The sequence below is a fragment of the Tamandua tetradactyla genome, chromosome 6 (genome assembly GCF_023851605.1).
Source record: "Tamandua tetradactyla isolate mTamTet1 chromosome 6, mTamTet1.pri, whole genome shotgun sequence".
In the NCBI taxonomy this organism is placed as follows: Eukaryota; Metazoa; Chordata; class Mammalia; order Pilosa; family Myrmecophagidae; genus Tamandua; species Tamandua tetradactyla.
Window position 1 is genome coordinate 136,090,802 of NC_135332.1, and position 13,045 is coordinate 136,103,846.

The following is a 13,045-nucleotide window of genomic DNA, read 5'->3' on the forward strand; positions in this document are numbered from 1 at the left end:
ACTCTTCTTTTAAAGGGCGCTCATGAGTAGGGCCACATGGACAGTTTCTTTTTCATGATATAATCTAACCTAATCAAAGATTCGAGCTCATCATATTTATAATCGTGGGGATTAGGGAGGATAATTTTGTGGGGTCAATTTAGGATTTTGCCTGCAACAACAAATAACATGACTATTGATGTAGCTGGATTTATACCTACGGATTTATTTGTTTCCTGTTTGTCCCATCTGTTCTTTGCTTGCTCTTGCCTTCTTTTTTTCTGGCTTTTCTGGATTGAATTTTTTCCAATTATTTGGTTTCCTTTGTTGGATTTTCAGTCATAATTCTGTTTTATTATTTCAGTGGCTGTTTTAGGATTTATAGTAGACATCTTTAGTTTACAACAGTCTATTTTCAAGTGTTATTATGTCATTTCACATTTAGAAATGTGAAACTTACCTTGTGATTGTAAGTTTCTATTTCTTCTCTCCCAGCCTTTGTGTTATCGTTGACGTACATTCTATTTCTACATATGTTATAAGCTACACAATAAATGGTTATTTTTTCATTTAAAAAGCCAACTATCTTTTTTCTTTTTTTTTTTTTTTTTGCATGGGCAGGCACCAGGAATCAAACCCGGGTCTCCTGCATGACAGGCAAGAACTCCGCCTGCTGAGCCACCATGGCCCACCCCCAACTATCTTTTCTTTTTTTCCAACTATCTTTTAATGAGTTTTAAATAATAAGAACATATCTTACATATTTGCCTATATAGTTAACATTTCCTTCATTCTTGTATAAAGATACACATTTTCATTTGGGATCATTTTCCTTCAGCTTGAAAGTTTAGTTTGAACATTTCTTATACTGTGAGTCTTTGAGTGATGATTATTTTCAGATGTTGTTGTTCAAAAAAGGTCTTTGCATGAAATATATATTTCATTTTTGAAATGTTCTAATCTTTCTTTCCTCTTATTTTTATCTTTTTAGTTTTTATTTTTGTTTATTTATTTTTTTGCAAGGGCAGGCACTGGGAATCAAACCTGGTTCTTCTGCATCGCAGGCGAGAACTCTGCCACTGAGCCACTATCACACTACCTTCTAATCTTTCCTTCCTTTTAATACTTAAAGATGTTGCTCCACTGTCTTCTTGCTTGTATAATTCCTAACAAGAACTCTGCTGTAATCCTTATATGTTTTCCTTTGTACAAAACTTGTCTTTTTTCCTTTGGCTGCTTTTAAGATTTTTTTCTTCATCAATGGTTTTGAAGAACTTGACCATGATGTACCCTGGTATAGTTTCTTCATGTTTCATGTGCTTAGGGCTCACTGAAAATTTTTGGACCTGTGTATTTATAGTTTTTATAAAATTTGAATCTTTTTGGCCTTTATTTCTTCAAATAAATTTTCCCTCTCACACTTCTTCAGGGACTTTAATCATATGTATTTTAGACGGAGGTTCTCTCAGAGCTCTCTTTGTGTAATATGGGTAGTTTCTAGTACTGTGTCTTCAAGTTTACTTATCTTTTCTTCTGAAATGCCTATCTTCCATTAATCCCACATAGCGAATTTTTAATCTCAGACATTGTATTTGATTTGTGATCAAAAGCTGTGTATAAAATAGATAGAGAGATAATTATCCATATCTTTATTTAAGATGTTAAATTTTTCTTTAGCTTCCTGAATATCTTGATTACAGTTACAAAATCTGTTTTATGTTCTTGTAGGCTAATTCTAGCATCTGTCAGGTCTGGGTTGATTTCAATTGATTGATTTTTTCCCCTCAATATGGGTTGTATTTTCCAGCTTTTTTGCATGCCTGTAATTTTATATTGGATGCTAGACTTCGTAAATTTTTACCTTGTAAACTTTACCTTGTTGGGTGCTGAGTATTTTTGCATTTCTATAAATATCTTGGGTTTTGTTCTACTATGAACAGAACTTGGAAGGAGTTTGATCCTTGCTCTTAAGATTTGTCATGGGACAAAGCAGTGTTTAGTCTAGAGCTAATTTTCTTTGCTGCTAAGGCATGACCCTTCTCAGTACTCCATACAATGTCCTGTGAATTATTAGTTTTTCCAGTCTGGCTGGTGAGAACAGGCAACATTCCCACCCTGTTTAAGACTCCTGTGCTGTTTCCTCTAACCATTTCATTTGGTTCTTTTCCCAGACTTATTTCCCTTGTATGCATATATAGGTCAGTACTCAAGAGGGGAACCTCTGCAGATCTCAAGAGTTCTCGCTTTATGAGCTCTCTTCTCATTTCTGTTCTGTCCTGGGTACTCTTCCAGAGTCTCAGCTTCATCTCCTCAACTCAGGGTATCTGTTGGGTTCAGTTTGGTCTTCCACTCCCTGTGCTACACACTGGAAACACTCTCAAGGCCATAAGATGGAGTGATCCCAGGGCTCACCTTGTTTGTTTCTTGTTTCTCATGGTAGCTGTTCTTAGAAGCCTGATATCTAATATCTTGAAAAACACTGTTGCATATATTGTCCTTTTTTTTTTTCTATTGTTTCAGGTAAGTGTGTAATCCCTACCACTTATTCCATCCTGTCTCAAAGTAGAGGCTTAAATATACATTTTAAAATTCTAATAGCATCAAATCCTCAAAATATGGTAGGTATGTACAATCCTAGAGAGATGATGCAATTAAAACAGCTAAAGAATATCTGTATCATGGAAATCAAATCAAGCTTTGGCTACGATGATTAGAATGTGTGCCTGTTCAAGACAAGTGTCACAGTGTTTAGATGTTATTTTACCTAGAGGGATAAATATTGTCCAGAGCTGAGATTGTCCTCTAGGCTTTGAAATTCACCATGAATGTAAAAGCAGTGAATTATAAAATTCTACTTTTTACATTTTCAACAGAAGTCAGATCTTTCCCAATACTTTGTGAACTGAGCCTAACCAGAAAGAAAAGGATTTCTATATAGAGTTAACACATAAAGTTCATAAGCCCCTTATGCTTAGATACTGATGCTCATCATAATAGTAATCAAATTCTTCAGATTTATCCAGTAGGTAACTGAAGATATTATAAAAATAAAGCTTATCCTTTTGTTAATACTTGGGGGATACAGCACAATTTGTATATCTTTTTTATTGTTCATGGACACTTTGGATTTTTTCCAGGTTTTGGCTATTAAAAAAAATGGTGCAGTACCTGCCCATGCCAAAAAAAAAAAAAAGTGCAATGAACATTTGAACATTTCTGTATGTATTTTACCTGTGCACATTGGAAAACATTCCTTTAACGCACATACCTACAAATAAAATTCCTGAGTCATGTGCCATGCACATTTTTATCTTTACTAAATAATGCAAAAATGTGTATATCAATTTATACTCCCATCAACAGTAGATAAGGATCTTTGCTTGTAAACCAGAGAAAATGATAAAGGTTATGTTCATTGTTCCATTCATTTTCTTAAAAAAGTCTACTTTTTTCTTACTTTTTAGGTATTCTGGATTCAAAGCAAAGACAGCATGACCCTTACCTGCCCTAGAGGAGGTCATAGATGAAAGGATATATCTTTATTATAAAAGATAAAATCCAGTATTCAATTTTGTGTTAAAATAGGGGGTTGATTGGGGGTGATGTACTCATGCCATATAACAAAAAATAAGATGTTTATAAAGAATATATATTTGGCTAATGACAAACTGGTCATTCCAAGTCCTATGGTTTCAGACTAGGTTTAATAAATGTACCTGGAGCTGTGTGTGTGTGTATGTGTGTGTGTGTGTGTGTGTGTGTATGAGAAAAGAGGGAAGTGTGGGTTGGGAAGGTGACTTTCGCCATACTCTCTACTGGCACAAGACCCTGCTTCTAGTACTTCTCAAACTATCTTGAATGGACCTCCCTACCTAATGATTCTGATCCCTACACATTACCAAGAATCTCCAGGCCTGACCCTTGGCTTGAACCCCCAGAATATTGATATCTGCCTTGATCAGAACAAAACTGGTTGAACTTCCTTGACCTTGATGTCTTATGAGTGTTGTATCTCCCTGGAGATAGTGGTATCTTCTTCCCCTGTTAATTTCCCCCAGCCCCTGCTGGTATTGGCTGCTCTCCTCAACCAGTGGAAACTCCACTGTGCTGCCCAGCTGGGGTCAACACAATCAGTCCCATCCTTCAACCTGGGTCAGAGGCTCCCAGTGTTTTGCCAAGTGAGCCTTTCAATGTTCAGGACCTGGTTGTCTGAGCCTATACTTGACACATTTTTATTCTTCTAAGCAAGGAAGTCAGGGGATGATGAACTAGGAATATCTATTTCCCCACACAAACCCATTAAAAAAGAGAGTTTTTTTAAGGGCAGGTAAGGAAGTTTCTGTTCAAGTTGCTGAAAGTTCCCTTCAGAGGTTCAACTCTAGGGAGTAAATAGTTTAGGCTTTGCAGGCTATATGGTCCCTGCCTCAATGGACATACATGCTCTCAATGTGTGCACAGCAGGCTACTCTGCTCCCTGTGGACCTGGACCAGGGACCCACATTAGGAGCACAGGTGGGTCCCCACTGAGCCCGTGAGGGTGATGGGGAGGAGCCAGCAAGGACGCCAGAAGAGCTTACGATGTTTACGTGGCTTTTTTTCTTGATTGGGCTCTCTTCCTGTTACTGCAATCCTTTAACTGTTTCTAGAGCTTTGAGAAAAATGTTTCTGCCAGTTCTTGTTGGTTGTTTAAAGCTTCTGTCGATGGACACAGCACTGGAATTTCTCACTACCCCATCTTGTGTGCACGGGATGGGGGGGTGGAGGGGAGCTCAGGAACTTGATCTTTTAAAAGACCTTGGCATAATGGAGGTTTGATGCTTTAAAGGAAAACTAAAAGGAGCTTCCCTCTGTGTTTGATTGTCACTTAACATTGCATGCTACTAAACATCATATTTTACCAAAGCAAAAACACTGTCCTCTCTGTCTAGAGCAAACTACTCGCAGATCCTTCCAAACTGTTGCAAATTTTCTCCTCGTTCTTCTGGCAAACTGGTCATTCCCTCCTCCATAGTGCCTATGCACTGCGTTCCTGCAGCTGATTACAAAGCCCTGGAGGCATTGCTTGGCAATGATTTGCTTTTTTAAAATTGTGCTATCATATATTTAACATAAAATTTGCCATTTTAAGCCTTTTCGTGTGTACATTTCACTGGTATTAATTACACTCATAATTTTGTGTCACCACGCACACCATCCACTACTAAAACTTTTCCATCACCCCAGACAGAAACGCTGGACTCATTAAGCAGTAAACTCCTCTTTCCCCCTGGTAACTGCTCATTTATTTTGTCTCTACCAATTTGCTTATTCTAGATATTTCATATAAATGGATTCATACAATATCTGTCCTTATGTGCCTTGCTTGTTTTCACGGTTCATCCATGTTGTCCGTGTGTCAGAACCTCAGCCTTTTTTATGGCTGATAATACTACATTGCCACATTTTATTTATCCATTGATCTGTTGATGGACGCTTGAATAAAGCCTCGTTATATCTGCCGTTTACTCTGGGCTGTGAGCTCCTCAGAGACAGAAAGCAGATCCCATTCACTTTCGTGTCTCCAGCATCTCCTCATAGAAGGCCCTCAAATGTTTGATGAATGGCTGAATGCATGCATGAATCGATGTGTCCTCCAACATGTTTACCTCCCCCAAAGAAATGATAAAATAATATCCAGCAACCCATAAAAAAATCTTTAAAAGATACTTGCTTCATCCAAGTCATCTGTTTCATTTATTGCAGATGTGTGCAATCACTATTGGAAGAGGTTGCTACCCAATAAACAGCAAGTGCTGCCACTTAGAAGAAGCCATGTTACTATGCCCCAGCTCTCCCTGAGCTGCATATACTGTGGCTTTGTCTTTCCAGAATCTTCCACAGGGGCATAACTGTAGCCCATTTACCTCCTCTCAAGTTTTAATAATATTGTTATAAGAAATTGCTGAGAGCACTTAGGGGAATTGCTAAATAATTCTACAGTAGTTCAGCTTAGACAACTTAAGTGCTAGACTCCATAAGACCACTTTTTCATTTTGTTTTGTTTTTATTTTTCACACAACAATGTGAATATTGCCACTGTTTTCTTTCTATATAAAATGTCAAAAGAAGTTGGATGTTCAAAACGCTCATCTTGCCGGATTCAAATTGTAATGAGTTTAAAATTTAAAAAGGGGTGTTTCAACTTAACACAGGGGATAGGCTTCTCAAAACACTATGGTAGGAGGGGAAATTGCAAAGTAATCGTTTATTCTTTTGCTTTGTATTTCATGACATGGAATCCTTCGCTGAATTATCCTATTTAAAAGGTTTGGGTCTGATTTTTTTGTGGTGGTGTATATTTTTTGTTTATTTTTGTTACAATACAGGATTATTGCTTTTCAAGGGGTGGTGTCACAGAAGCATGTTGTAAAAATCCAGAGATGCTGCCAGTAATGAGGCAGCTGGGTGGCCTAGAAATTGTCTCAATTACACTCCTGTTTCTTTGCCAGTTCTTCCTGTTCTCTCTTTTGAAAAAAATAAAGCTTTGTTTTCCTTTACATAGTTCTTGTAAGCAAGATGAATAAACTTTTTTTTTTCCTTTTGCCAGAGTCTTCTAATACAATATCAACTTCCACATTCATGATTCACAGGTCCTTATGTTGATTTATAATCCATTTTCAAAAATACGTTTAATGATGATCAGGCTACAATAGTTAATGTGTTTAAGGGGTTCCACTCACAAACCCATGGGCTTCCCACATGCACATATGCTGTCCACGTGGATTATATTGTAGCTTTTTTTTTAAAACCTAAACAGTTCTCAAGTGTACATCACTCAGACAACCAATATAATACATGTCCAGGGCTTATAATAAATAAGAATCAGCTTAAGGGACACAGAAAAAGTTTTTCTCCTCTCTCTCGCTTTCTCTCTCGTTCTACATTTGATGTAATTTTGATAGGTCTTCTTTGTCAAACTATTGAGTACAGGATTTCGGCTTGAATTTTGGGGGTACATCAGTCTTTCAGGCAGAGCTTCCTACTCATGAGCACATTGTGATCACATTTCAAGGAATTATTTGATGGTTAAAAAAACTAATAATTCTATTTCTGGAATTTATTTCAAATGAAAATTGTAAATAGAGTTTATTTGAAATAGATGCTTTTTGGGATTAAAGAAGGAAAAGCTTGATTGTTTTTCCCGTGTTCAAAAGAGGAAGTAAACAGAAGCAATAATGGAACATACAGATATACTGGGATGAGAGTGAAGAGATCCCTCAAATAGAATTATTTAATGGATCAGTCAAAAAGCAAAAGGAGAAGAGTTTATAAAATGCAACATTTGGCTAAATGCGCTGCATTTTCATACATTCTCACAAGTTTTAAATGATTACCTAACCAACGAAAAAGACGCTATTTGGAAGTTGATAAGCCAGGCACGTTTCGTAAGCAAGGTTGACCCCGTTGACCTGCCACCAATAGGATATGTTCTTGGAGTGGTTTTTGTTTTAGTATTGACAACGTTTCATGATAAATGTGAGCTCTTTCACATTCCCCTCAGGACCAGTAGCACACATTTACAAATGGTTGACTTTGGTTCCCAAGGCCATCAGAAACATCGAGCTAGAACAAAGCGGACTTGTGCTCACTCATGTGAGATCAAACCCATGACCTTAACCTCATTAGCACCGTTTTTCAGCCAATGGCTAAAGCTGCAGTGAACACCTTCCTCTGGGAGGGTTGTCAGGGCTGACTCTTATTTGAAGGACTCAAAATCCCTTCTAAAGAGCAAAATGAGAACAAATAATGATCCGATCCTTGTAATCTGACTTTCAGATTTATACTTCAGTCGTTGGCTGACCCAGGTCAGTAAAAAATGATGATAACCTCACTTATATATTTGGATGTCTCATGGGTATCAGATTTTTTAAAACATGAATGAATCAACTTTGTAGTACTTCCTTGAGCAGAGGTAAAATATTACGATGCCAGGAGAGAAAGTAATAAAAACAGCCAGAATTGTTCGCTGGTAAACCAGGAGATGTATCTGTGATTATTTTAAATGATTACAGGCTCTATCTCATAACACAGAAATGGTGAAAATCATAGTTAGTCCATGTGAAGAGTTTTTCAAATAGTCCATAAAAATCACACATCTTGTATCAAATGAGTTCCATCCAAAGATACACTGAAGGCTTCATTAAATTCATTTGACTTAGTGGGACCAGAACTGAAAGCCTGAAAAGACCCCAATTTGTTCTGAATGTATAAAATTCTTAAATGTAGCAAGGGCCCTTTCAAATGTATTGTCTATCACTTTGTCTCTGTACCAGGAGCAAATCATTTTTAAGTGATAATTGGCAGTTCTGCGCAGATTCCACAGTGCCCCCACACTAATTGCATCACCTGCAGAATTCTCAGTCGGACTCCACGTCCAACCTGTACAGTCAGGAAGTCTGACAAGAAAATCTATGCACAAAATTCTCAACAAAGGGGAAATTACTTTCCAGTCTGCTATAAACATGTGGAGATAGCGGAAAGTTATTTCACTTCACTCATTAGGGATGGTCTAACTTGGCTAAACTACGCTGTGTTTAAATTATATAGCTGTTTTCCCAATTTTTGGACTCAGTGCTACATTTATGGTCCTTATGCTGAGTCTTTTGAATCATTTGAATTAATACGGGTGACACTGTGGCTTGCTTATAATTGAGGACAATAAAATGTCCCACTCCATATTTTCACATGGTTCCTTCTTACATAGGTTATTCCAATCTGTGTTAAAGTTACTTCAGCTAAAGGAATTAATGTGGTTGTTTGGTCCAAGTTCAGTTACTCAAAAATGTAACTTTAAATTTTGGGACACCTCCACAATTGAGAGGTGGTTAAGTTACAAAACTATGAAGTGGAGAAAAAGAAAGGGATATGGCCATCATACAGTCTCTTTTGTGGTTCTGCCAAACACTAAGTTAATTTCTTCACTTCATGACTCAGATTCTCACCTGTAAAATGGTGCTAATATTTGAATGAACCATGTGAAAATTGCCAACCTTGTGATTTCCAAATGATCACATGTCAGCAATTTCACATGATTTATTTTAATAATAGAATCCACCTCATAGGGCTGTTTGTAAGGATTAAATAAATTAATATAGCTAAAGGCCTTAACACAATCACTGGAACATATTAAGTAAATTCACAATAAATATATATTTTTAATTATAATTGCCACTATTTTTAAGGCTGGTTTAATTAATGTGAGGAGAATTGTAGAGTAAATACTGGTAAATTCTGTTTCAACTTGCTGCTTCTATGCCATCTCACTTTTTACCTGTGGCACCAAGTGAGCTATTACTAAGCAGCAGCCCAGAGTGAGGCAGGGCCACCTCTTACATGCTCTGTACTATAAAGCTGGGGTCCTTGGTTCAAGAGAGGACAGTACCAAAAAAAACCAGGTCCAGGTCCACAAAGTGGTTGAATCTCAGAGCCATTATTTCATTCCAGAGGTTGGTCATGACAGCCAAGGTAGACAAACTTAATAACACAGCTATATGGGCTGTAGGGAGGAGAGTGAGTCAAGAAGGACTTCAAAGCTAGGAGGTACGGGATGGAATGGACAGCTTCCAAATGGCACTGCCCTGAACGTTCCAGCCCGAGGCTCAGCCCCAGGTTTTGAACCACCACACGGCACCCAAGTCATAAAGGGACTGCTGCTTGGGGACTCAATTTTGCCTGCTGGGAGCTTGTGGGACCTGTCTGGAAAATTGTTAGCCCTAGTGCTGTAATTATGTTTACTCCATAGAGATGAGAGCACTCTTTTTATTACAGTTTCTATAAGATGTCATCTCCCTTGAGAAAGACAGATGAGTTCAGGATGTGAACTTGATAAATTTTCTCGCTGTTCAATTTAAAGACCACAGCACCTCTAAGAAAATTGCAATGAGTCTCACTATATCCCCAAAGCTCCAGTTGCTCCACAAATCGTTCACCCAGTATGTTTCATATCAAATAAAATTAATTGCTCATATATATTTTCCAACTTCAGCTTGAGGTTACCTCAAGTTCTAAGAGATAACTAAAAGAAATGATAGATATCTCTTCCCTTAATGTTATACATTCAATTGCAATAAACTATGCTAATATCTGTGATAGCATACATAAATAAAAACCAATTTTCCATACTATGCTATATGCTTAGAATGCTTTATACATCTATGTGTGTACAAATATATATTTATATACTTTGGGGGAAATATTCCATTTTAACAGTTGATACATAAGCTAACTAATAATATATACTGTATTTTAAATCAGCATGAGGCTATTATTTTTGTTTCATTGAATGTGTTATGCCTTTCAAGATACTGTAAGTGTAACTAAGATGGGATATTGAGGAGTTATGAGCACAGGCATCGGTTTCAACCTGCCAGGTTCAAATCCCACCTCTACCACTTACTAGATTTGTTACTTATGATCTCTTATCTGTAAGATAGGTTAATAAGAGCATCACGTTTCTCTGTCCCTAACTTTATTTATCTATAAGATGGAGAATTTACTTCTATAAGACTGTTGTGAAGAGAAAATGAAATGATGTATAAAATCCTTAGACAGAGTTTGGCAAAAAAATAGTTAGCTATGAACCAATGGATAGACAATTTATGACATTACTGAGAAATAAATTATAAAATAAATTGTACATAAATCTAAGCGATTTTTTAGAATTTTTAGCTTGGTATTGTATTATGTTAAACCATATATACATGTGTGAACATAAATATATATGTGTGCTTACATATTCTCCATCATAATTGAATATGGCAAAAATGTGTGCTTGTGTATGAATTCATTATAAAATATGAATGTATTACAGTAACATAGAAAATGAGAAATGCCTGGGAGATAGTAGGGAGATACAGGGCTGACCCCTGACTCCTTAGTTCCACTAATTTTGCTTCCCAGCACCTCTGTTGCTAGGTGCCTTTCCATTATGGAAAAGCCAAGCTCATCTAGGAGTAAAGTTAGCCTCTGGAAAGGGCATTTTAATTCAGTTAATTAACCATCCATCCAGACATAGATCCAAGAAGGGAGTACCTTGGGAGAGTCCAGTCAAATTGCCAACAGTAAGCTGGCTTTTTCTTGTGTACAAAGAGGAAAATAAAGCTTGCTAAAGCATAAATACTCAAAGGGCTAATTTAAGTGGAAATTTTAGATCCAAGGTATATTTTGAGTAGGATACCATTATTTTTTAAAGATTAAACAAAAATACACATTGCTATGTCGCCTCAAAATCATGGATTCCTTTATGGCTTTTTTACAATGATACATCTATGCTGGTCCTTGACTACAAATTTTTCAACATGATGATGTTTCATGTATCAAACACAGTAATGTCATATTACTAAAGAAAGGTGAGACAAAATAACATGAACTGCCTCTGTCCTTTTTCTAATCTCAAGATTACCTGAAAAGCACTGGACCCAGTCGAGAATAGGGGAAAACAATACAATGTGTAAATATCAGTGTTGGAGAATTTCTTGAAACTTCATAGTTATGCATTAATGGATATTAATGCCAAAGAAATCCCTGTCTTCTAACTATTACCATACAGTAAAATACTTATACATTGAGCCTTGAAAGGCAAACCATACACATAAATTATGAAATCTCTATCCCTGCCTAATTTAATAAGGTCAAGATTCTTTCCCTTTTCCAAGAATCATCAGTCGTCAGTGCTTGCCTATATGTAGAAGACACAGTCTTTTGGGGAAGTCCTTAGGTCTTTGAGTAGCAAAAGTTCCCCCATCTCCCACTCACCAGGTCAAACTACACCAACTGCTACACCTACTGGTAGTGGTGAAATTGCAGGGGTGGCTTTCTGACTTCCTTGCCAAACCAACCTCAGTGCTTTGAGGAAATCAACTAGACTATAAGAGGCCAGGCAAAAGATCTTGCTTGTTTGAACAGAAATCTACATATCATTGTCATCCCATAACTCTGAAGATGTCAGGCGGCAGGTCAATTTTCTCTTCTGAAGTACTTTTTCTTTTATTACCAGCCCTATAACAAGATTACTGAAATGATTCAACAATACTCATGCCACAGCTATAGATACTTGTTGAAAGTGAATAATAAAAACGTTTTATCTGAATGGCTGTCATTTTTCTGTTGAGGGTTACACCTGTTACATAAGCACATTTGTGTGCATGTGCTTATGTGAACTGCTTTAATTTGGTTATGCTGATAGGTGCCACTGGAGTTTCATTCTCACGATATTAAGTAAGAAAGAGAAAGAGGTCAGTCATTTTCAAACCGTAATTTGCCGTCACTCTTGTCAATGGGATTGCTACAAGATTGAAACCTAGTAAGAATGGATTTTTAAGAAGACTACTGGAAAACATTTGAGCACCACAAAAAGTTGCTAAGAATGTGTAGGCTACTTAAGAAGTTGGAAGGTCAATCGTTTTTTATATACGACTGATTGTACTAAATTGCTTGGGGACTGGGCCACTTTTGAATAATTAAAGTGATATTTATAGCTTTATTTTTAGTTTTCTTAAGTACTATTTTCCATAATTTAAGATATTCTTAAGGAACAGGGTCTCAGGGATTGTTAATTATTTCATACTTTTCTATTTTATTCCCACCAAGAAACTGAGGACTTTGCAGAGATTTAATAAAATCAAATTCTCATTTTTCTTATATTTCATGTAAATAATACTACCTTGGAACAGCTGCTTTGTTTGACCTACTAAATGCAGAGAAAGAATGTTGCATGGACATAGAGTTTATTCATTATATTCTACAAATATTCATTGAGCACATTCCATTTGCCAGGCGTTTTGCTAGGCACTGGGCAAAGAGCATTGTCCTCCAGCATCTTACAGCCAACTTGGGAAAAAAGACATAAAACAATTAAGTGTTTTAAGTGTTAAGAAATGGAATCTATGACATTCTCTGAGATTGGATGACAAAACGTCCAGGGACCAGTAAGGCCTCATGGAAGGAGTAAGTTTAAATTCCTAACTACAGGGTGAGTGAAAAGACTGGGAAAGACTGGGTTGGAATAAAGAAATAACACCTGCCAAAT